This window comes from Engystomops pustulosus, chromosome 4 (assembly GCF_040894005.1).
Source record: "Engystomops pustulosus chromosome 4, aEngPut4.maternal, whole genome shotgun sequence".
Classification (NCBI taxonomy): domain Eukaryota; kingdom Metazoa; phylum Chordata; class Amphibia; order Anura; family Leptodactylidae; genus Engystomops; species Engystomops pustulosus.
This window is the reverse complement of record NC_092414.1, coordinates 53035938-53059930: the sequence shown is the minus strand read 5'-3', so window position 1 is coordinate 53059930 and position 23993 is coordinate 53035938. Positions and strand designations below refer to the sequence as shown.

Below are 23993 nucleotides of genomic sequence, written 5' to 3'. Positions count from 1 at the left end.
ATATGACCAAAACAATTTTCACTGAGCAAAGTCCTGCGATTTTTAACACGATTTTCACAGGTAAATAGGATCAGCTGCGGCTGGAGGTCGAAAAGGATAATGGTGATGCAGGTGAATATTTGTTACTTTATAATTTTAAAACAGTCCCTGCATATAGAAAGACACAGTAGGCAACACTTTGACTAGTTTACATTAAGTGCTTAATAGTATCATAGAGGAGATGGCCTTTTGTTAACCTGAATAAATTACTGACACGGATGCAGATTACAGCAGATAGAAGTCCCCTCTACCTGATTTCCATAGAAATGACAGAGTTTCAAAAAATCTGTTATTGGCCAGATGGAAAATATTCAGCATAGACTGAAGATGCACAATTTATTTCCACACGGTATTAACAATGTGACAAGTCTGAGGTAACTTAACAAATCCAGCATATGTTTCCCTAATTAGTGGAAATAAATTATGTGTACACTGTTAAACATTGTAAAACTCACCAACTGCTGGATAAAAGCGTAACACTGACAGAATGAATAGAGGCAGTCACTATGGTTATTGTGTCTGTTCTTCCAGGCAAAATAAAGCAAAGTCAATGGCATCAATGGCTGACTCATCTATATAACTCATTATATCTACAATATATATATATATAGTTGATCAACCAATGTATTTCAGTGCCAGCACCATGGTATTAATTGTAATTAATCTATATCATATAAACTGATGCAGATGTCCTTATAATGTATGGGGGGTTAATAATAGGTGTTGTATAATAGTGTTATATAATACTCTTGCACATTTCACATTTTGGATTGAATTAAGTTGAAGTTGTATATAAGCTGTAACTAGTATATTTTATAATTTATAACTCCAGACAATTTTTTTTTTTCCTGTGACAAAAAAAAAGTTGTGCTATCATGGGACCAATGATTATCAGTAAAACTTCATTATAGACACCTCACAGCTGATCATTACATCGTGGGACTATAATAATGCATACAGAGAGGTTCACCAGAGGTCACAGTGGGCAGAGAGGTACTTCTACAACTCGGGTCGTCTGTAACCCCTTAAGCCACCATAATGTTCGCCAACGTCATGGGCAGCAGTGCATAAAAACACCATGACGTTGTGAAACATCATTGCTTCTGTCTGTGCACATTGACACAATGGAGGGTAACAGGATGAAAGGTCCAGTGGTTTCTGAGAGCCAAGGCTATCTGCAACTTATCAGGGGAGGAATAGAAATTGCCCTTAATAAAATGAATTTGGAAATTTTCTTGAAAATAGCTACTAAACATATAAGCCTTTTACCATCCTACAGATAGAAAGGAAATAAAAAAACCTGTTGCTAACATAAAGCAGACATATGGTGAATGTCATTTTTGTGGTATGACTATTTGTTTAAAAATTATAAGCGTTCAAAGTTTTAAAATTTTTTTTCATGAATAAATTCAAAATATATTACTTAAAATCAACTTGTGTATTAAAGTGTTCCAAAGTAATAGTTCATAATGCATGGAATCCAATGTTAGATTTCCTTTAAAGCTGAGCAGGTGCATGTTGGTGATTTCATTTAAAATTATGAACCTCCTTCAACCTAGAAAAAAGAGAGGATGCATAAGAAGCCATGCCAATGTAAAGAACACATTTGGGAAATGTTAGTTGTGAAGTAGTTTGGGTGCTATAACTATCTGCCTGTAAAGCAAAAAATTTTGAAAATGAAGAATTTTTGGAAATTTTTGCCAAATTTCCATTTTTTTCATAACTTAACCCAAAATATTTCATCAAAATGTGTGATGAGCAAACAATCTCAAAATACCCTGGATATGTTAAAGTGTTATAAAGGTTATAACTTCTTATAATGACACAGGCTTAAAATGGCTTAGTCCTGAAGGGGTAAAATCAGTTGTCTATAAGTACTTCCTCACATACTAACATTATATCATTAGATATACTCTTACGGAAAAGCTGACAGATAGAAATATTAAACAACGTTCTCAATACATAAAATTCTTATTTTAAATGAATTCAGAACATATGGCAGGACATAAACATTTTTTTGTGCGCAGTCATAAAATAATGGGGGGTATTTATGAATCTAGACCAGAAATTAATTCATTTTCAGATTTAATTTCAGAAGTTAAACTCATTTACTGTGACTCATGGCAAACAATGTGGATTTTGTCATAATAACAGTTTGAAAATAATAAATCTTTACATTACACCGAGATGGAAACTAAGATTGCTTTTCTTGCTTTTTGCATATACTGTATTATGTATGCGATTCAATATGCACATGTTCCATATGTATTCACTGTGCATAATACAGACCAGTACTTAAAGCAAGTCGTTTATACCTCCTGATATAACATGCAATGAAAAGAACTGCAAATCGATCGTTGCAAAGCAATTATGTTTTACTCTCTATGCATGTTTAAATATCTCATTTAGAGAATCAATTTCCCAAGTGTTTTGGATGCAGCAAAATGTAGGATTGACAAAAAAAACTGAGGAGATTATTGTTTTACTGTTCTGGGACATTACAGAGATGGAAACAAGAACAATCCACACACTGGAAAGTGCATAAAATATGCAGGTTTACATTTTGCCAGCTTTGCATTTTGTAACTAGTGTTATGTAAGTTGTTTATTTGTTTCCATCCCCAAAATAGCTGAGTGGCAAAGTTTCAAAGCAACTAACTTTAATGCCGAATCTTCCTTGGCTTGCAAGGGTAATGGCACATTAGGCATTTGACAGCAATGGTACAACTGTCAGATTGTAAAGTAGGCTTTCCAGAGAACATTCAGGTGGTGAGTATAACCCTTGTACAGATCCCTGCTGCCTGCTAAGTCCCCAGCGATCGGAATAATAGTGGATAAACTGACAGGGGCTGCAGACAGTGAAAATAACCCAACGTGTTCACGCTTCTGGAAATATCCCCTTACTTTTACTACACAGGAATATTTTATATGTAACATATTATCCCTCCTCAGGAGTATTTATTTTCTCATAAAAGGGAACCTGTCATCATAAACTGAATATTTAAGTGATGACAAGTTCAGCATATAAAGCACTTTAATCTTTTACCATCAATTAGTTTATTTTACTTTGCCAGAATCCCAGTGCTGATTCCCAGGGTGGGGGTAGGGTGTAGGGTGCGGGGGGCTCCATTCTCAGTTCACATGTCTGGTCGCTAGGGAGTGAGGAGCTATGTATATGCCAATCACTATTATTTAACCCTTTCAGTACGGCAACAACTTTAGCATTTGCATTTCTGTTTTTCACTTCCAGCATTAGAGTTGTTACCATATATACTTGAGTATAAGCCAACCCGTGTATAAGCTGAGACACCTAATTTTACTACAAAAACTGGGAAAACCTATTGACTTGAGAATAAGCCTAAGGTGGGAAAGCCATAGGTCACAGCCTTCCCAGTATGTAGCCAGCATGTCCCCAGTAGTATATAGCCAGCCCCCAGTAGTATATAACCAGTCAGCCCCCTGTAGTATATAGCTACCAGTCCCCAGTAGTATATAGACAGCCCCTTGTAGTATATAGCCAGCCAGACCCTGTAGTATGAAACCTGCCAGCCCCCTGTGGTATAAAGCCAGGCAGACCCCTGTAGTATATAGCCAGCCCCCTGTAGTATATAGCCAACCAGCCCCCTTTAGTATATAGCCAGTCAGCCCTGTGCAGTATCTAGCCAGCCGCCAGTATGCCCAGCACATTAAAAAATAAACCTTTTCAATTCCCAGGGCAAGTCCTCCTCTTACTTCATGTGCTCAAACTATGAAGCAGCAGCACATGCAGTAAAAAAAGAAGCTGCCTTGGGCATTGAAAAGGTGAGTGGTCAGTTTATTTTTTTATATACCCAAGTATAACCCGAATGGGGAATTTTCCAGCACAAAATTTGAGATGAAAAACTTGCCTTATACCTGAGTGTATACGATATATAGTTGCTCTATTTAATAATGGCACCATTTAATAAACCAATTAGCCATTGGGGGTTAGATAAACAGTAGTCAGAGGGTGACCAAGTAAAGTACATTTTGTACTGCTTTTGTATTTCAATGGAAATATTGTATTTGGTTAAAGGAAACCTATGGTCAGAAATCTACTTAGTGGATTCTGACGGTAAATTCCACAAATCTAACTCATTCCTAATCAACTTTTACTATTTTCGTAACCTATCTTTTAGAATAGTTATTTTATTTTTTTGACAAATACCTTTAGAGGCTACTTGGACCATGAAGTAGTCTCTGTGGGCTATGGGGGGAATGCCACACCGCAAGTAGCCTCTGCAGAGTCGCCCCCCTCCCCCCTATGCCGCCTGTGAACATGACAGCACGTCTTGCACAGCTGCAGAGTCTCTTGGCGTTTAGTAAAGCCGGTTTGGGACCAGGAGCTTCTGAACGTGCACGGAACTCCCCTTTAGAAAACCACTACGCATGAGTCATGCACCGCATTCACAGAAGGTATGGGGGGTGGCTCTGTAGAGGCTACTCAGGGGGTGTGGGGTAGCTTTAACCCTGGAAGCCCAAAAAATTTACTCCACACCCCAGTAATCTCTGCAGCTAATTAGCATAAAATACAACGAACTATTATAAAAGGAAGGTTAGGTTTTAGAAAATCTTAAATGTTGATTATGGACGAGTTAGATTTAGGGAATCTACCATCAGGATCTACTAAGTAAGTAGATTCCTAACAGTAGGTTAACTTTAAAGATTCCACATGCTAACACAATTGACAATGCTGCTAATTATGTAGATTTAAGTAGCATTTGGTCATCTTTTGCAACATTTATATGTCCAGCTAAGACAAAAGGTAAGAGAGGATACATCTGTATGCTTCTGTCATAAAAAAAAATGCTGAAAAAATGTAAAATATTCGCAAGTTATTTCAGTCAACCAATGGAGAACAATATGGCATGTATTATTAGGTTTATTATTTGGAAATCGTTGTGTGCTGCCAATTACTTTGGTGTATATTCGGACTAGGGCCCTGTTCTTGGTGCTTGCACTGTGGTGCATCTGGTCATTACTTTTTCCATTTATACATTACATCCTATGTAAATATATTTTATGCTTCACTAAATTACTTTTACTTATGTTATTTTCTTGTTGTCATTTTTTGCCTACTATCCACTTTTACTACTTCTAATCTGTTTTGTCCTGCTGTCAGATCACATTCACCTCATTCTGCATATATCACCATGGACAAAATAACTATTATTGTTGCATGTTCTTATCTAGTTCCAAGTGTCTTCTCCTGGTTTACAGGATTATTTAGACAGGCCCTGACACAGCCATTTATCGTAAGCATTTTGCTGAGCTGAGTCATCGGCAATGACTAGAACATTATATTAATTTATTATTTTCTTCAGAATGGGATTCATTGTAGGCAAATCATTCTGAAACTCCATTGAAAACAGCAACCCTAAACACTTTTATCAAGCAATATGGTACAGCATAAATACAGATGATGATAGCAAAAATTCCCTTTTATTCCATAAGATACTTTACAGGTGACAGCTATATGACACCACATCAAAGTGTCTTATGTGCTATGATTCATTTTTAATCAATTTCAGTATTCATTCAGGATTCCGAACTGCTGGGAATAAATAGTCATAATAGGCTTAGTAACTGTATCTAAATGCAGTATTTCATATTCTAACTACACAGTATAGCCAGAAAAACCAAGAATATTATGGTAACATCACAGAAAAAGAAATTAGCCTGTAAAAGTCAGAATTAAGAAGTCTGCCTGTAAAATCCATATGCTCAGACCATTCGTTTCAAAAGATGGAAACTATTTTCAAAGTGAAGACATGGGTAGAAACATTCCTAGAACTAAAAACTACATCTGAGCCATTTTTTTTGTCTGGATCTACAATTATAAAATATACAGTTTCGACTTACATACAAATTCAACTTAAGAACAAACCTCCGGACCCTATCTTGTACGTAACCCGGGGACTGCCTGTATTGATTTTTGTGGAGTAAAAAAAATAAAATACATTTTTAAAATATATATATATATGTGTGTGTGTGTATGTATAATATATATATATATATATATATATATATACATACATTGTCTAAATATTTAGATCTTCATTCCAATTGTACTTCAAGAAGGGCTGCTCTAGTCCAAAACAAGTTTACGCTATTGGAAATGCACCCACAACTATATCCACCGATGTCCGATTCTATTATGAAGACAACGCCAGAAAGCTAAGGGGCAGCTACCAGCTCTTATAATTGCTATACGCTTCTCATAAACCTTTTTTAAGGTGAGCATGTTTCTTTAGTGAATGTGACAAACCCTGTTATTACCCCTTGTTTGCTTTTTTTTATTTGCCCTAGTAATATTACACAAGGTGCTGTCCTCTTGTTGTCTCCATTTTTTATTTTTATTTCTTAGCTTTCAGCCATAACCTTTGCTTATTTTTTTGCACAGGTTATAATAAATGTGGCTTGTTATGGCGTTTATCGTATCTATATAGGTCGTAAAGTTGCAACTTCCATGTCACACACCAAAAATATATAAATATTTTATGACTTGTATGTTCAAAAACTGGTGTACAAGGAATGTGTAGCGGCAAAATATTAACTGAAATAATTATTAACACCTTCACAATAATATTATTGCTAAAACTTTTTATTAAAAATAGTGCAATACATTACCCACATTAATATGCTACTGAACAATGGCAAAATAATCATTCCGCACAGTGGCTCGTGTCATAAATTAGTACCATACAACAATAGTACAAGTTAGTTAAATAAAAAAGCTTTACACCAATAACAGTCCTGCACTTTGTAGATATCCTTTGTCCAAATAACACTACCATAAGGTTCCCACATAAATGAATTATAAACTACCTAAATTTCTCTTGGGATAATCCAAATTGTAACAAAGTATCATAATAAAAATGTGATAGCATATTTTTTAAATATGTTGGCAAACTGTATGTAGACTCTTTTAAATGGATAGAATTTAATGTAACACACGTGGCTAGTTTGGGCATAAACACCCTCTACTACTTGTAAAGTTCAATGGAGGATATGCTGATGAGTGTTCTTATGTCATATTCTGTCCTTACTAGTCTGAACACTACTTTATTTAATTCCTAGCTGACTTAATTTTATTCAACTACACCTGTTGATCTCCTGTAGATTTTGCTTTTAATTGATAAGAGTTAAGTTTGCAGAGATACTGGTAGGATGTTTAGATTGTGAGCCTCATGGGGACAGTGATTAATTTGGCATGCTTTAACTTCTATGGCATCAATTAACTTCTATAATATTTGCTTATTTCACCTGTGCTTGCTATAAGTTTTATTTGGAGCATTCTGGTGTTTATCTTGACTTCTGTAGTTTGGATTTCTTGGCCCTTGTTTTCTGGCCATCTGTTTTGCATATTGATTCTATACTGCATTGTCCTCTTGGTTCTGACCCATATTTATTGACTACACTTCTATGTTTCTATTGCCCACCATCCATGTTTTCACTCTGGCACAGATATAGAACATCATCAAGTTGTCACCTACTGCTTAGGATAGGCTGTGCAATTAGGTAGGGGAATCTGGGAAGGGATTTTAGCCTTAGGGCTCACTGTCTTTACCCCACTCCATCATAGCCATTCCCTCACTGCATTACAGTTAAGTTATGTCACTGATAACTATAGCACAAACCACAGAATTTTGCAGGATAGTCTAAACAATGACACTTAATTTACTTCACTATTCATCACTACTGTTTATGCCTTCTGGTGCCTGTATTACATGGTGCTCTGGCATTGTATCAATAAAGCTAAAATATAATATTATCCTATATAGCTACTAACAAATATTGATCCTTTCCCTCTAATTTCTTGGTCTGTTTGCTAACCCGAGGCACAAAATACTCAGGAGAAGATTGGTTAGCTTCATGTTGCTTTTAAGTGGGTTTTTTGTCATCTGGAAAGCCAGGGGCAGAAACATCAGCAATTAACTAAGCAATCTAAGTAGAAGACATAAAAGATGAGCAGCTATAAAACAAATAAACTTATCTAGTGAGTTCATTTTTCTGCTACATGTAGACTGCAACTTTACCTAATTTCAGGCAAGCGCAAAAAAATTCACTGCAAATTAGTGGAACTGGACTCGGTTCACAGCACGTCAAGCCTCCAGAATATGCTTGTCCTTAAAGGGACTTGCCAGTCAGGAGCTCAGAAATGATATCTAGTCAATACATAAAGGGGTTACTTACTTGAAGTTTATTCTTTGCGGAAGTTGCTCCTTGACTGCTGTTAGCTCTCCCCCATTAGTGTAGAGCTCCGATATATCAGGTCACAGGTAGGCTAAGGTAGTCTGAGATCCTACTTCTCTTATTTCATTGAGACCATTAAGAATTTCAAGATCTAGTTTTGATTTGCACTAAGCCCCACCTCTGTCAGATAACTGAAGTATGAAGGTTATAGCAGTATATAAAGTCGGTTGTAAATACACTATGCTACAATTGTATTTATTCACATTTTTAATTCTGCAGCACCCTTCAGTGTCTGTGTTTCCTTTAACTTGCATTTACCTTAAAGCCATAACTTTTTTTTAAATTTTCTTTATATCAAACCTATGAGGGCATGAAATCTGTGGTATAAATTGTACTTCCCAATAGCATTATTTAATAGCATTATTTAATGCAACAAAAAAAAGTTGGGGAATTTTTAAGCTTTGTTTTAACTGCTTTTATTGTACAGTTCAAATTATCCCTTTTATTTGTGTGATTCAGTGTGATCACAGAAATGCCAAAAAGTTATATATTATTTTTATTTTGTTTTAATTACCTAAGTTAATGTAAATATCTATCAACACCTTCTAAATTTCAAAACTTTTAATGTAATAATTTGGCCCTTTTACAAGCTTGGATTCCTAACATGCTTATTATTATTTTTTATTTGTATGTGCCTTCTAAGTAAGAAAGGGGATTTTTTTTTTTTACTTAAAAAACAGATTTTACTGCTAACCCTAGGGGTTTTAACATAAGCATGACATGTTTACAATGCGGTGACACACAGTGCATGCACTGCATCATGACCATACACAATAGAAGTCAATGGAAGTCGTGAAGTAGCCGCCATGTGCACAGCCCCCAAATATGCTTGTGTGCATGCAACCTTACGTATAACTCAGTGATATAATATTCTAAAGCTCTATTTTCTTGAAAAGCTATGATATCTACTACCATTGACCCTCAGTTCTATGGTTACAATCCCCTTATTATGTATCCTCTCACGTCAGCAGTAAATGGAACTTACCTCCCATCTTATTTTGCGAGGCCGACACAAGCCAAGGTAAAATAAAAGATTAACAAACCTTCAGAATATAATTATTTTATTACAACATCTGGGCCTTATAGATACATCCTTGTTTACATCTGTTCTAATAACTCCCAATATTCTGGGCATTATTGTACAGAATCCAAAGTCAAGTCCTATAAATACTGTAGCTAAAGGGCAATCTTGCCTACTACTCGCAGAGCTTATTTTCAGTGATAGACAAGACAGATTGAGTCATTTGTCAGTGAAATTAAACTTGTAGAATACCTAGAGTGTGTCTGTCACTGCAAGCAATTAACATTTTACTGGGAGAAGTCGCATTCCGTTTCTAAGGAGATGAGACGTATATAAAGATTGCAGAATTACTCTTGGAGATATTTTCAGCCCCATGTTGCTGCTCACTGACTGTTGCTAGAAATAGTCGTTATTTCATAAGGAACAGCAATTTCGCCAAGATAATTAATTGTGTCGGTGTGTAGTAAATTGAATAAGCATACGTTCATTAATATGAGAATTTGCTTAGTATTATTATAGAATTATCATAATTGTAATAATACTGTTCCGTAACATATGATTTGGCTAACTTGCATCGTCGTCATGCTTGGCTTTGTATGTCTTCTTTTACCAGTCGACTGACTTGGTAAACTGGTCTGGAAATACAAAGTGTATATTGAATTATTTGAATTGCATTAAGCAAATATATCTGACTTAATGGATGACTTAAAAAAGACCTGGCCACTCTACTCAGTCTGTGACTAAATCAACTATGTGTGCTGGCACTAACCGATTTCCAAGAGTATAAACAGAGGGACAGCAGAATACACAATACTAAAAAAACACACATGAAAAAACACTGAATTGCTACTTTATGCACGTATTTACTAAAACCTGAGGGGATAAGATTTACAAATGACCTGGAATTCTCATTTTATGAACTGGATTTACTAATTTAAAGGGGTACATCCATCTTAGACATTTATGGCACAGGCACTGGTTAACATGACTGAAAGTGTGTTACCTCAATTAGTTATCATACAATATTCACTAACACTGCAGACTGTGTTATCGGTTTAAGCCAGTCATGTAAACCACTGCAACATCTGTATGTCTATAGGATATACACTATTTGGAGGCAATTATTGTGTGGTGGTGTATGGTTAGACTATATGGGGGCAATTACTGTTTGGTGGTGTATGGTTAGACTATATGGGGGCAATTACTGTTTGGTGGTGTATGGTTAGACTATATGGGGGGAATTACTGTGTGGTGGTGTATGGTTAGACTATATGGGGGCAATTACTTTGTGGTGGTGTGTGACTACACTATATAAGGGATTTTTTTTGCATGGTGGTGCCAGATTAAAGCCCTGCACTGCCCAATTGGCATCAACAAGAATCAAACATTTATGGCATATACTTGGTAATATGTCATAAACATCCAAGGTTGGAATACCACTTGGACGAATCTCAGTAGATTCTTTTCCGCTTGTTAGCAAGATGGAATTCAGCAGAAATTTAAGAGTGAAAAGTAGATTAGGAGGGTGAATGAAGAGAGACAAATTAAGATGTAATTGTATACAAGAAAGTAAGATGTTACCAACTTTCTTGTGTATAATATTGTTTCAAAAAGTGAGTAACCAATTAATAATGACCACATCTGCAATGCAAATATATGTAAAAGGTTCCATAAATTAAGGTACTGGGTTCTCTGTTATAGTGACCTTAATTATTTTTCCATTTAATGGGCAAATGTAAATTGAAGTCATATAAGAAATATAATGCTAAAGTCAGTTCTAAGGTGGGCATTTTACTATCTCTATCATGATTGACAACACTAATATTTACATCACTGCGTTTATAATCTTAAATTTTTTTTGATGCTCATCCTTTTAGGAGTGTACATTGACTTTAAGCATATGGAGAGCATGATGTACGTAACATAGTGCACCTTTCATCTACAGAAATGTTTCTGTTTCTATTTACATGTCTTTTATGTTATAACAGACACATTTGTCTTAATTGCATTTTAGTAAAGGGATACATTAGAATTCTGAAAGCTGTTAGAGCTAAAGTGCCATAGGGTGCACTGCCAGTACTCACAGCAGTGATAAGATGTAAACAATTTTCTTACATATGATACAGATTGCTGTCTGGGAAACCATATCCATCCTGCAGGGCTGAACGGATCTTAAAGTAAGGGCTAACTGCAGTATAAGTTTAGCATGTCCTTTCTCCTTGTGAGTGTTGGTGGATTCCCTGGTAGTCACTATGTCTTGTGACAGCTGAAACATTAACTCTGCTTTGGAGATCACTTGGCGATAATACAATCATGGTTTTATTTTGCTGCTTCTGAAAACTCATAAATGTATCAAACATAAGACATCAAAGTGCTTCTGTCTAATTGTATTACTGTCTAATTTTTTTATCCAATAATAAATTACAGTAATGAGAAACTTAAACAACCAACTTTGCCTACAGAGGTCTATGTTTACAGACTCTGATGATGCATTAACTGACTCCTTATTATGGTCACTCTGTGCATTGGCGTTTCTCTTTTTTTTTTTTTACTATGGATTTACTACGGAAAGTAAATACTATTTGGCATAGCCTCCAGACTATTTATACATGCCCAGCTGATTCTCCTGAAGTAACACATACTGCCCATAAGGGGAAGACAAACACCTAAAGGAAAATGACAATAAAAATCCAGCATGATGAACCAGGGGCACTTATCCATAGATCCTGCCACCGTGAATGTGTTAATCTTCTTATATTTGTGGCCTTCTTCCTTCTTAAATCAACTTTTCAAATTATGCTAACGAGCCCGGAGGCCGCTGATAGCGATGGCAAAATCCCTCCTTGCTGTAGCTTCATAGGCTGTTACACTGTGTAGGAGCAATTCCCCTTTAAACTGTATGCTGAAATGTCCTCTGCTGCTTTGAGATTACTTCAGGCAGAGGGAGGGGTGGTTGAGACACTGTAACAGCCTGTGCAGTTACAGCACTCAGGAGATCCGGAAGCACCACCAGAGCTCTTCAGACTCATTAGCATAATTTATCAAGTAGATTTTTAGAAGGAGAGAGGCAATGAATAACAAATAGAAGTAGATTGTCCCAGTCACAGTGCTTGGATCTATGAGTGTCCCCGGTTTATCATGATTTATTTTAATGGTAGATTCAGAAGACTGTGCTTTTAAATAAGATTAGAAAACAGTTTTTAGCTAAAGTGTAAATGATGGTAACAAATACAACTGTGTCGGCCATATATGTGTGTTGTGGTCTCTATGTGTTGTGTGACTTGAATGAATAAGTCATAGCCATCTACGAATACCTGTACCTCTGCCATTTTAAGAGATGTATTAAGTGCTGTTGAATCTACGTGCCCCTTTCATCCTGACGAATATATCAAGTGTATCCTGTTCCAACTACCTTGAGTAGGATTGCAACCTGTACCATGGATGGGTGCAGGCTAATAGCCCCTGTACACCACTGCCAGTACAAGCCTTGATAAATCTCCCACATCAAAAAAAGTCAATTTCCACAGTTTTCCCAAGTACAAGTAGAATTAAAGCATAAAATATAATGTATTAATCACTCTATCACTAATATTCTTTAAACCAAAAAAAAAGTAAGCCATACATTAATCAGTAGGTCATCCAACAGTAATGTATACCAGAAGAGCTAAACAACCTCTTTAAGAAATAACATAAAATACCCAAGGAGAACTAAAAAAAAGAGGAAAAGGAAAACAAGGCTACAAAATAAATAATGAAAAGTAATAATCTTTATTACACGTAGAAACCATATAATGGACGAGACACACAATGAACGCCAGGTAATAGGTGCTGAAAAAGTAAAGTATACAGAAAATAGTACAGATAATAAATAGTACAAAATAACAAAACCAATGTAATATGCACATTATTAGAACCAGTATACATGTAAATGCTAAAATAGCAATGAAGTAAGAGGTGTGTGAATGCTACCAACAAATATATGCCCAGAGTCACAGAAACGCAACACAACCAGTGATAGACAAATAGATGTAAGAAAGTGACGAAAATGGCGCTAAAGTGACAAAGATCTGCTGCGGTTGAAACGCACATCGGGGTTGCACGCCAGGTAGTAGTTTGTCCTCCTTCTTGTCACTTTAGTGCCATTTTTGCCACTTTCTGGCATATATTTGTCTATCACTGGTTGTGTTGCACTAATATAATTTATTTTAAAATCTACTTGAAGAGATTGTAGAAGTCTTCCTTCATAGACGATCAAACTTAATCTACATAAAACCAAAAAGCCCCTTTAAATAAAAGCAGTTTGACCCTTGAAACACAAAGTATTTTTTAGCTGCTTGAAACTCTTTACTTGACAATGCATGGATGTAGTGCCTGACAGATCCAAATTACATATGTATTTATGCATTTCTACAGCGTTATATTTATATGCTGTACCTGGATATTCTTAGACTTGCACAATCCTTGTCAGGCCCTCTTGTTGTACAGTACATTTAGATTTTTGGAATGAATATTTACACAGACTGATGTATATTGGAAGAGTACTGCCAGTGAATGCCTACTGTTACACAATTTTAGTTGCACATAAATTGCCTTTGTGAGACACTGAAGGGGTTAACTGTGGATGGGCGGTATGTTTCCCCTAGGTTTTGCTATTATGCAAGGCCTTAGTGCTGCGGTTGGGTGTCCAGCACCTTGGACACAGGTGATGGGAGCAGCCCAATCAGTCTTTTTTTTAAACCGCTCAGCAGAGCTGGAAGTGTTGTCTCTCTCTGGAAGGAGGCTGGAGAGCACACAGCCCTGACCTCTGTGCCTGGAGCAGCCAAGTGATTTTGTATAGTGGTGAGTTAGTGAACACCTGTATAGTTAGCACCCTGACGGGTAGGATTTTGTTTGTTTAATGCCTGAATGTAAAGGCTGTTTTATTTTGCTGCTACAATAAACGCAGGCGAGACCTGTTTTGGACTGTACTTTGGTGTCACTGTCTTGAACTGCATCACAGCACCCCGCTACCACGGTCTCTACTGGGCCAAATCTCCCACATATGGTGCTTCGGATTGCGGGCAGTTCAAAAAGACACACACCTGAAAGGCTCGCTACATCCTGCAACATTGCATGGCCTGGGTGAAAGCAGCAGGCAAATTGCAGGATAAAGCCAAGATGGAGGACTTTATTAAAGCCATGCTCCAGCAGCAGGAGGAGAGATCCCGCCAGCAGCAGGAGGAGGCCAGAGCTTATCGGCAGCAGCAGCAGGAAGAGTCCCAGGCTAATCGACAGCTGCAGCAAGCCATGCTCCAGCAGCAGGAGGAGAGGTCCCGCCAGCAGCAAGCCATGCTCCAGCAGCAGGAGGAGAGGTCCCGCCAGCAGCAAGCCATGCTACAGCAACAGCAGGCAGAGTCCCGAGCCATGTTCCAGCTGATGATGGAGAAGTTTTCTGGCGTTATGGCAGCACCGTAAGCGACGACTACTGAGGGGTCCCATACTGGTTTGCAAGGGTACCCGGTTGTCCAGCGCTCCGCACGGGCTGCAGTGCAGAAGGCTTTACAAAAGATGACGGCGACCGACGACGTGGAGGCTTATCTCACTGTGTTTGAGCGAGTAGCTGAGCGAGAGGAGTTACCAGCTGAGCAGTGGGCAGATGTCCTGGCACCGTTCCTGACCGGCGAATCGCAGAAGGCCTACTACGACCTGAGTGAAACGGAGGCCCGTGAGTACCCCCAGCTAAAGGCGGAGATTCTGGCTCGTCTTGGGGTCACCGTTCAAGTTCGTTCCAGCCGGGTCCACCAGTGGGCATACTCTGAAAAACTACCCCCGCGCTCCCAAATGCATGACCTGATCCATCTTGTCCGGAAGTGGCTACAACCCGATGACTGCACCCCAGCACAGATGGTCGAGAGAGTGGTTCTTGACAAGTTCACCCGTTCTCTGCCCTCTCGGCTCCAGCGGTGGGTTGGACAGGCCGGTCCCACAAATGCTGAGGAACTCGTGTCCCTGGTAGAGAGATATCGGGCTACGGAGGATCTTCTACTTATCCCTCCCACACGAAGCAGTGCCAGTGACAAGGCCATTAAACCATCTGGTAGGACTGCTACTGCAGAAAAAGGGAAACAGGTCAGGTTGGGAGGGGGTACACTGGGGGGCTTGGATACACAGAAACCCAGTGAGGCTCGTGACCGAGGTCATAGCCGTATCCAGTGCTGGCGATGCCATGAAATGGGCCATATTGCTGCCAACTGTCCCCTGTCAGTGGAGCCAATGGACTGCAACCAGACCCGGCGAATGTCACTGTTTGCCCGGCCGGTTCTGGCTGCCGAGTCAGTCACGGATGCAGAACCCCAAGTGTGTATGGTCACAATCGGTGGTCACACGGTGGAAGCCTTGCTAGACTCAGGGAGTCTGGTTACCCTGGTGCGGGGAACTTTGGTTGATCCTGGACTGTACAGTGGGCGTAAAGTGGGAGTGTTGTGTATACAACTCGCGAATATCCCACTGCTGTCATCAACCTACATACACCTTGTGGTACTATTACCCATGAAGTGGGGGTGGTGGGGACCCTGTTTCATGAGGCTATTATCGGCAGAGACTTACCGGTGTTTTGGGACCTCTGGAGACGAAGACCCACCTCAGGTGCTGTTGCAGATAATGGACGTCAGGTATGTCCGGCCTTGGCCCCTGAACCCTTTGAGGCCGATGTACCCACACCAGCAGTAGGGGTGACCCCATGTGATGAATTCTCTCCCCTAGAGGTCCTAGCTGGTGAGGTCGAGGGCCACGAGGAGGTGGCCGACATGCCGGACCTTGAGTTTTCCCGTGAGAATTTTGGGGCTGCACAGCTACAGGACCCTACCTTGTTTAAAGCACGGGAGAATGTTAAGGTGATAAATGGGGTACTCCAAATACCAGGGGCTGACAAAATATACCCCCGAATGGTGATTGTTGGGGAGCTGTTATACAGGGTTGACCAGATACGGGGTGAGGAGGTTGAGCAACTTGTAGTACCCCAATCTCACCGTAGGCTGGTGCTAGAGTTGGCACACAAACATGTGCTGGGAGGGCACTTAGGTGCTGAGAAGACCCGGGAGAGGATCCTGCAGAGATTTTTCTGGCCCGGGGTGTGGGAGGAGGTAAACCGGTATTGTAGCTCCTGCCCTGAGTGTCAACTTACTGCCCCGGTGTCCCACTTCAGGAGTCCTTTGGTCCCGCTACCAATCATAGAGGTGCCATTTGAGCGGATTGCAATGGATCTGGTTGGCCCGATAGTCAAATCCTCAAGGGGGCACCAATACATCCTGGTTATCCTGGACTACGCTACGCGGTATCCCGAGGCGATTCCATTAAGGAACACCTCCTCCAAAAATATTGCTAGGGAGCTGTTCCAGGTATTCTCACGCACAGGCCTCCCCAAGGAAATCTTGACTGACCAGGGTACCCCATTCATGTCTAGGGTAATGAAGGAGATGTGTAAGTTACTGCAGGTTAAACAGCTCCGCACCTCTGTGTATCATCCTCAGACAGATGGCCTAGTCGAGAGGTTTAACAAGACCTTGAAGGGGATGCTAAAGAGGGTGGTCAGCAAGGATGGGAAGGACTGGGATTGTTTGTTGCCCTATTTGATGTTTGCCATACGTGAAGTTCCCCAGTCCTCCACGGGTTTCTCACCCTTTGAGCTGTTATATGGCCGTTCCCCACGTGGGCTTTTGGATATAGCCAAGGAGACCTGGGAACAGGAGAGGACCCCCCACCGTAGTGTGATAGAACACGTCTCCCTTATGCAGGACCGCATAGCGGCGGTAATGCCCCTTGTAAAGGAGCACATGACAACGGCACAAGAGGCCCAGTCTAGGGTCTACAATAGGTCAGCCAGACTCAGGACCTTTAACCCAGGCGACAGAGTGCTAGTTCTGGTGCCCACCGTTGAGAGCAAGTTCTTGGCAAAATGGCAAGGACCATATGAGGTCATGGAGAAAGTGGGGGAGGTTAACTACAAGGTATCTCAGCCGGGGAGGAGGAAACCCGAACAGATATACCACGTGAACCTCCTAAAGCCATGGAGGGAAAGAGAGTCCCTGATAGCCGTGGGAGTAGAAAAAGCGTCTGTCCCCAAGAAGGTGACACCGAAGGTAGGTGTACCCGATGCCAAGGTGCCTGAAGTACAGATCCCGGAGTCCCTCTCCAGGGCCCAGATTCAGGAAGCGAAGGAGTTTGTGCTCCGAAATGTGGATGTGTTCTCTAAGTTACCGGGACGTACTTCAGTCATCAAGCATGACATCGTAACCGAACCCCACATCCGGGTACACCAAAAACCCTACCGGGTCCCGGAAGCGCGCCGGAAAGCCATATCCGAAGAAGTCAGGCAGATGTTAGACCTGGGGGTTATCGAGGAGTCTAAAAGTGACTGGTCGAGTCCTATTGTGTTGATTCCCAAACCTGATGGTTCCCTACGGTTCTGCAATGACTTTAGGAAGTTGAACGAGGTGTCCAAATTTGATTCTTATCCCATGCCCAGGGTTGACGAGTTGATAGAACGACTTGGACAGGCTAGGTTCTTCTCCACCCTTGACCTGACGAAAGGATATTGGCAGGTACCCCTTACTGACAGGGCCAAAGAGAAGACCGCTTTTGTTACCCCTGATGGGCTTTTTCAGTACGCGGTACTCCCCTTTGGGCTACATGGGGCTCCCGCCACATTCCAGAGGTTAATGGATCTCGTGCTAAAACCTCACCGGAGATATGCCTCGGCCTATCTGGATGACATCATAGTTTATAGTAACGATTGGGAGAGTCACCTGGCCAAGGTGCAAGCAGTGGTAGACTCCCTGAGGGCAGCAGGGTTGACAGCGAACCCCCAAAAATGTGCTCTGGGTCTGGAAGAGGCCCGTTACCTGGGGTACCGTATTGGGCGAGGTGTCATCAAACCCCAAGTAAATAAAGTGGAGGCGATCCAGCAGTGGCCACGACCTATGAGCAAGAAGCAAGTGAGGGCTTTCCTAGGCATAGTGGGCTATTATCGCCGATTTATCCCCGATTTTGCTACCATAGCGGCACCCCTGACTGACCTGACCAAGGGTAGCAGGGCGGTGATGGTAAAGTGGAGTGAAGAGGCTGAGGGGGCGTTTCAGCGACTTAAGATGGTTTTGTGCAAGGGACCGGTACTGATCACCCCTGACTTCACCAAGACCTTTATTGTGCAGACTGACGCTTCTGACGTGGGCTTAGGGGCTGTCCTGTCCCAAGTAGTTGAGGGTGAGGAACATCCCGTGACATTCCTGAGCCGCAAGCTCACACCTCCGGAGAAGAACTACAGTATAGTTGAGAGGGAGTGCTTGGCGATCAAATGGGCTCTGGAATCCCTGAGGTATTACTTGATAGGGCGACTGTTTACACTAGTGACCGATCACTCTCCCCTCACCTGGATGAGTCAGGCCAAAGAGAGGAACGCCAGGGTCACAAGGTGGTTCCTAATGTTGCAGAATTTCAAATTCACGGTAGAACATCGAGCGGGAAAGCTGCATGGGAATGCCGATGCCCTATCCCGTACCCACTGTCTGATGGCCAAAAGTGTTCGCCCCCACAGGGTCAAACAGAGGGGGAGGGTATGTGAGACACTGAAGGGGTTAACTGTGGATGGGCGGTATGTTTCCCCTAGGTTTTGCTATTATGCAAGGCCTTAGTGCTGCGGTTGGGTGTCCAGCACCTTGGACACAGGTGATGGGAGCAGCCCAATCAGTCTTTTTTTTAAACCGCTCAGCAGAGCTGGAAGTGTTGTCTCTCTCTGGAAGGAGGCTGGAGAGCACACAGCCCTGACCTCTGTGCCTGGAGCAGCCAAGTGATTTTGTATAGTGGTGAGTTAGTGAACACCTGTATCGTTAGCACCCTGACGGGTAGGATTTTGTTTGTTTAATGCCTGAATGTAAAGGCTGTTTTATTTTGCTGCTACAATAAACGCAGGCGAGACCTGTTTTGGACTGTACTTTGGTGTCACTGTCTTGAACTGCATCACAGCACCCCGCTACCACGGTCTCTACTGGGCCAAATCTCCCACACCTTTAATACAGGACAAACATAATTACATAATTAAAGGACATTTACTGTTAGATTTACTGATGGTAGACTGTCCTCACTGACATGTTCATTACCTTTGGTGGGTCCTTGCACCTTTATTCTTGTTGTGCACCTATATTTCTCCGTTTTATGGTGAAATATACTTTATATGTAAATTAACCTGAGACGCTCCGGCCAATGTCACAGGAGCGCTGCTTGGCTCCGCTGTTTTCTAAATTATGCATATTCAATATGCACCCTGCTCTTCCACTTAGTGCAGACAGTCAGTGACGTCACTTGACTGTTTGCAAGTCTTGCGCATGCGCTGTACTAGTAACCATCACCTGCTAGTAACATCACCTGCTGTCTGCACAGAGCGGACGGAATGAGCGGGGTGCATATTGAGTAGCAGCACATTGTAGAAGTTGGCGGAGCCAGGAGGCACTTCCTTGACGTTTGCCGGAGCACCTCAGGCTCATTTACATATTTCACAGTAAAAAATTGCAGAAAGAAAGGTGAAAGGACCACTCCAAAGGTAAAAAAAAACACCTGTACATCTTATGGTTTATGTTCTTTAAGTATAAGGGGATTGTCTATTGAAGTGCGGTGTATACAGTAGTGTTTGTCGCTACAGATCAGCAGACAGTAGCCAATATGAGACAGTGACCGCTCTACCCAGCTGTAAAAGCTAAATGGCCAAACTATGGATATACTCTTTTCCCTTGGGCATTCTGAAGTAACGGAAGGCTTAAATCCCCCAGGCTAAAACATTCATAGAAGGCTGATAAAATGTCATGTCTGCTGCAGAATTGCAGGGTTGGAAGGAAATCATTTCTCTTCATGTCACTGGACACTTTATAAGTATTTTCACAGTGAACTGACACATTGCTAATACATTTTTAGGTGTTGCTCAGGAATGAGATTCCCCAGTACTGTCATGTCATAACTCTATTGAGTGATACAGTACATCACTGGTCACAGTGAGCGCCCCTGTATTTTTTTGTGATCGTTTTATTAGGTGCTTTATGGTTTGCACATTATTCACTTACTCAATACATCCGGAGCATATTCACTCTTTAGCATACAGCAGGGACTTCCTTAAGCTCTTTAAAATCCTGCAACAATTCACTTCTGCGAAATTGGTGGCATTAAGGAAGCATTCCCCAATCATCTATTAACACGAGATTAAAGTTTAACCTTTATCACCTGTTTCTCTTCTCACTGTCTCATTTCTGTGATGTATTTTGCGTGGCACAGCTTTTTGGCAGAAAGGCAGCTTTAATAAACACTTGTCTTAATAGAATCTCAAGGATGAGGACGTCTAACCATTGTAGCATGAGACTAAAGTGCCTGAAAAGAGCTGAACTTTGGAAGAGGCGGTTCAGGATTTACTGAATGAAATCCACAGAATCCAACTGAGAAAATTGTTCTCTTTATTGAGGAAAAAAGAGGATAAGGGAGAATATCTAGGAAAAACTTTAACATCTTAGAATGTTTACACAACCAAATTAGGAAAACCTCAACAATACCTAAGACCAAAGTAAAAGTAAAGTGTGTGGAGCACCAGTTTAGGAACACCCGATTATAGTTGCAAGAAAGGTACACAATATTTATTTTTTGATAAAAAGTAAGTATTTTATAAGACTCTAATATCCTGGATATCCAACATAAAACCCATAAAAATATCACATTAAAAAATAAACCAATAAAAAAGTCACATAACAGAGGAGTATTCAAAGTAGCTGTAGTGCAATAATTGGTTAAATCATGTCACGCATTCCTATTGTCTCTTGTAAACTTTGCGCATAATATATCAGAGTACAATTGTAGATTTTGTTCTTATGGTACTCACTGACCGTTTGTGAGGTATAGCTGAAGTTCAATCATGTAATACTCACGAGCCGCTTGGTTATCCACTCTGTTATCCACTTGGTTATCCTCTGCGTTTCGCTACTTGCGTTTCGCTCCGAAACACATTCAGCTTGGCTACTGAATTTGACTTTGTCTCTACAGAGGATATATATGAATAGGGGCCTAAACCAAATTTCTCCACTCAAATTTTTCCAAGGTAAAAACTCACCTTGTTTCACATCTAAAAAGAGAAATGATACCTGGACAAACGGGGACAACCTTGATGTAGGTGGAGAAAGCTTTTGCAAATGTGTAATTGTTGAAAGGAACCAGCTATAAACGGAGTTCCGGAACACTAAGTGTATATTGGTTTCACACATGTGCAATAAGTCGCCGAAGGAGAGACATGTTTGTGTAACATTGAAAGAGAGACAACAGAGCGGATAACCAAGCGGCTTGTGAGTATTACATGATTGAACTTCAGCTATACCTCACAAATGGTCAGTGAGTACCATAAGATCAAAATCTACAATTGTACTCTGAAATATTATGCGCAAAGTTTACAACAGACAAAAGGAATGTGTGTCATTATTTAACCAATTATTGCACTACAGCTGCAGCACTATATACAAAATAATAAGAAAGAACTTGGTATATTTTCATCTATTCTCCACAAAGAGACTATATGTGCACCTTCTTTATAACCAATGTTCTCTTGGTCAAATTATACTGATTAATAAAAATAACGCAATACTTCAATAGTGTAAATATAGCACAGTGCTTCTTGGGTATATACCCTTCTTTGAGAAAAATCCACTTCCTTTAGACATATTTAATGAAATAAGTACATAGATTTGCACAGATTATATTGCAAGTGGTATTTTTCAGTAGGTACTACAACTTTGAATACCCTATTATGTGATTTTTTTAGTGGTTTATTTTTATGGGTTATATGTTTGATATCCAGGATATTAGTGTCTAAATAAAATATTTACTTTTTAACAAACAATAAATATTGTGTACCTTTCTTGCAACTACAATCGGGTGTTCCTAAACTGGTGCTCTGGACACTTTACCTTTACTTTTATTTGTTTATATGTTGCTAATACCCCAACTACCCATGAGCACAGTTTTTGGATCCCCATTGGGTGGAACGACATCCATTGAATAGCCCCACTTTATATTTAATACCTAAGATCAGTTGTGCATTTACTGCCTACATTTGTAGCAAATGGTTTTTAATATATTGCTAGGGTATTTGTGATATTTGGTCCAATGTAAACTGTTTGTTTCACCCAATTATAGTGGGTGTGTCCTCAATTTTAAACATTTTTTGTTCTTTTTATTTGATAGCACATTAAAGTGAACCTGCCATGCACATTAACCCATCCAAAATAAAATACTTCATTAAAAGCAATGGTTAAAAAGCTTTCCCCTTATCCCTAAATGGTTCTTTTCCCTGGCCTCAACGTTAAAAAAAAAAACAGTTTGTAAACTTATATGACACTATGTGAGTCCAATGAGGCCCTGCATATTCAGACGTTGCAAATGTAACTGGGTAAAGGACCTTAAAGGACCTTAGATGACATCACATGATATGCTGAGAAGAGGCATGGGACATGCTCCATGATCTATAACTAATACCCGACTCCACACCGCTGCCAGTATAAGCTTTGATATTTGACCATACATAAAATTATGAATTAAAAAGTGATCAACTGCTCATACAATTCCCAAAATGGTATGATTTCAACCAATAGATGATAGACCTTGCACAGCTCCGTTTATACAGTATCAAAATGTTTTAGGCATCAGAATATGGAACTATTGCAAAATATTTAAATTTTTTTGAAATATATTACATAATAAATATAATAAAACATATATAAATCTCCATGACTGTACTGACCCAAAAATTACAGTGGATGTTTAATGTGGAGCAAACTGTTATGCAGAAATCAATTCCTCTTAGATCTAAGATCTAAACCTCTTCGGGCTTATTGGAGTAGGGGAGCAAAAAATGGAAATGCAAAGAATGGAGAAAGGCTGTGGCAGCAAGGGGTTAAGGGTACACAGCAAGGGCCAGAGACTCTTTGTAGTACCACTGATTGATTTTAACTACAGCATGAAAGCTGCAGTTTACAAGATTTATTAATGTGGACTACAAACCTTTCAGTAACACTATAAAAAGTGTCAGACCTTATGCATGTTACCGCCATAATTCGGGTGATCACCTGGCGGGGGGGAGGAAGGTTGTGCTCTCTTCACCCCTCCCCTTTCTATTGAAGGCTGAGCAGCTAGGTTACAAGCAGTGAGACAGTGTGTGCTCACTGCACCATGACCAGATGTCATAAACCTCTAACTGGGCCGAGATACAGCCGCAAATTGCCAAAAAGAAGAAAGGAAAGTACAACCCAAGAGACACACCAAGTGTGACCGTATCACAGGCCCCCATACGATTGTCTACATGAGGCCTCACTGTACGTTTGGTGTAAAGTCTCTGTTATAGATCTTCCTCATTCACATGCATTTTAGTTTTACTGTGCGTGACTTTGGTGGGGGATAAACCCAAGCCCATGAGAAAAAGGAGAAAGGATCAGGCATGAAGTTGGTTAGACTGATATTGGGAGGCCCTAAAATAAATAACAAACTAGATTAGTTACATCAAAATTAGTGTGCTCAGATGACATTATTTTTACTAAATTAATATTTCTTATATATAATATGTAAGGTTCCTGAAGGATGAATTGTGATTTTTATTTTCAAGTATT

The 23993-nt window shown here is 40.1% G+C and overlaps 2 protein-coding genes across 4 annotated transcripts in view; one reads left to right on the top strand and one right to left on the bottom strand.

The window, feature by feature from the left end:
• Positions 1–23993, top strand: part of DOCK2 (dedicator of cytokinesis 2) — a 471688-nt gene that overhangs the window by 269226 nt on the left and 178469 nt on the right. The gene's annotated exons all lie outside the window — the stretch shown is intronic.
• Positions 1–23993, bottom strand: part of INSYN2B (inhibitory synaptic factor family member 2B) — an 88948-nt gene that overhangs the window by 24623 nt on the left and 40332 nt on the right. The window lies entirely within an intron of this gene.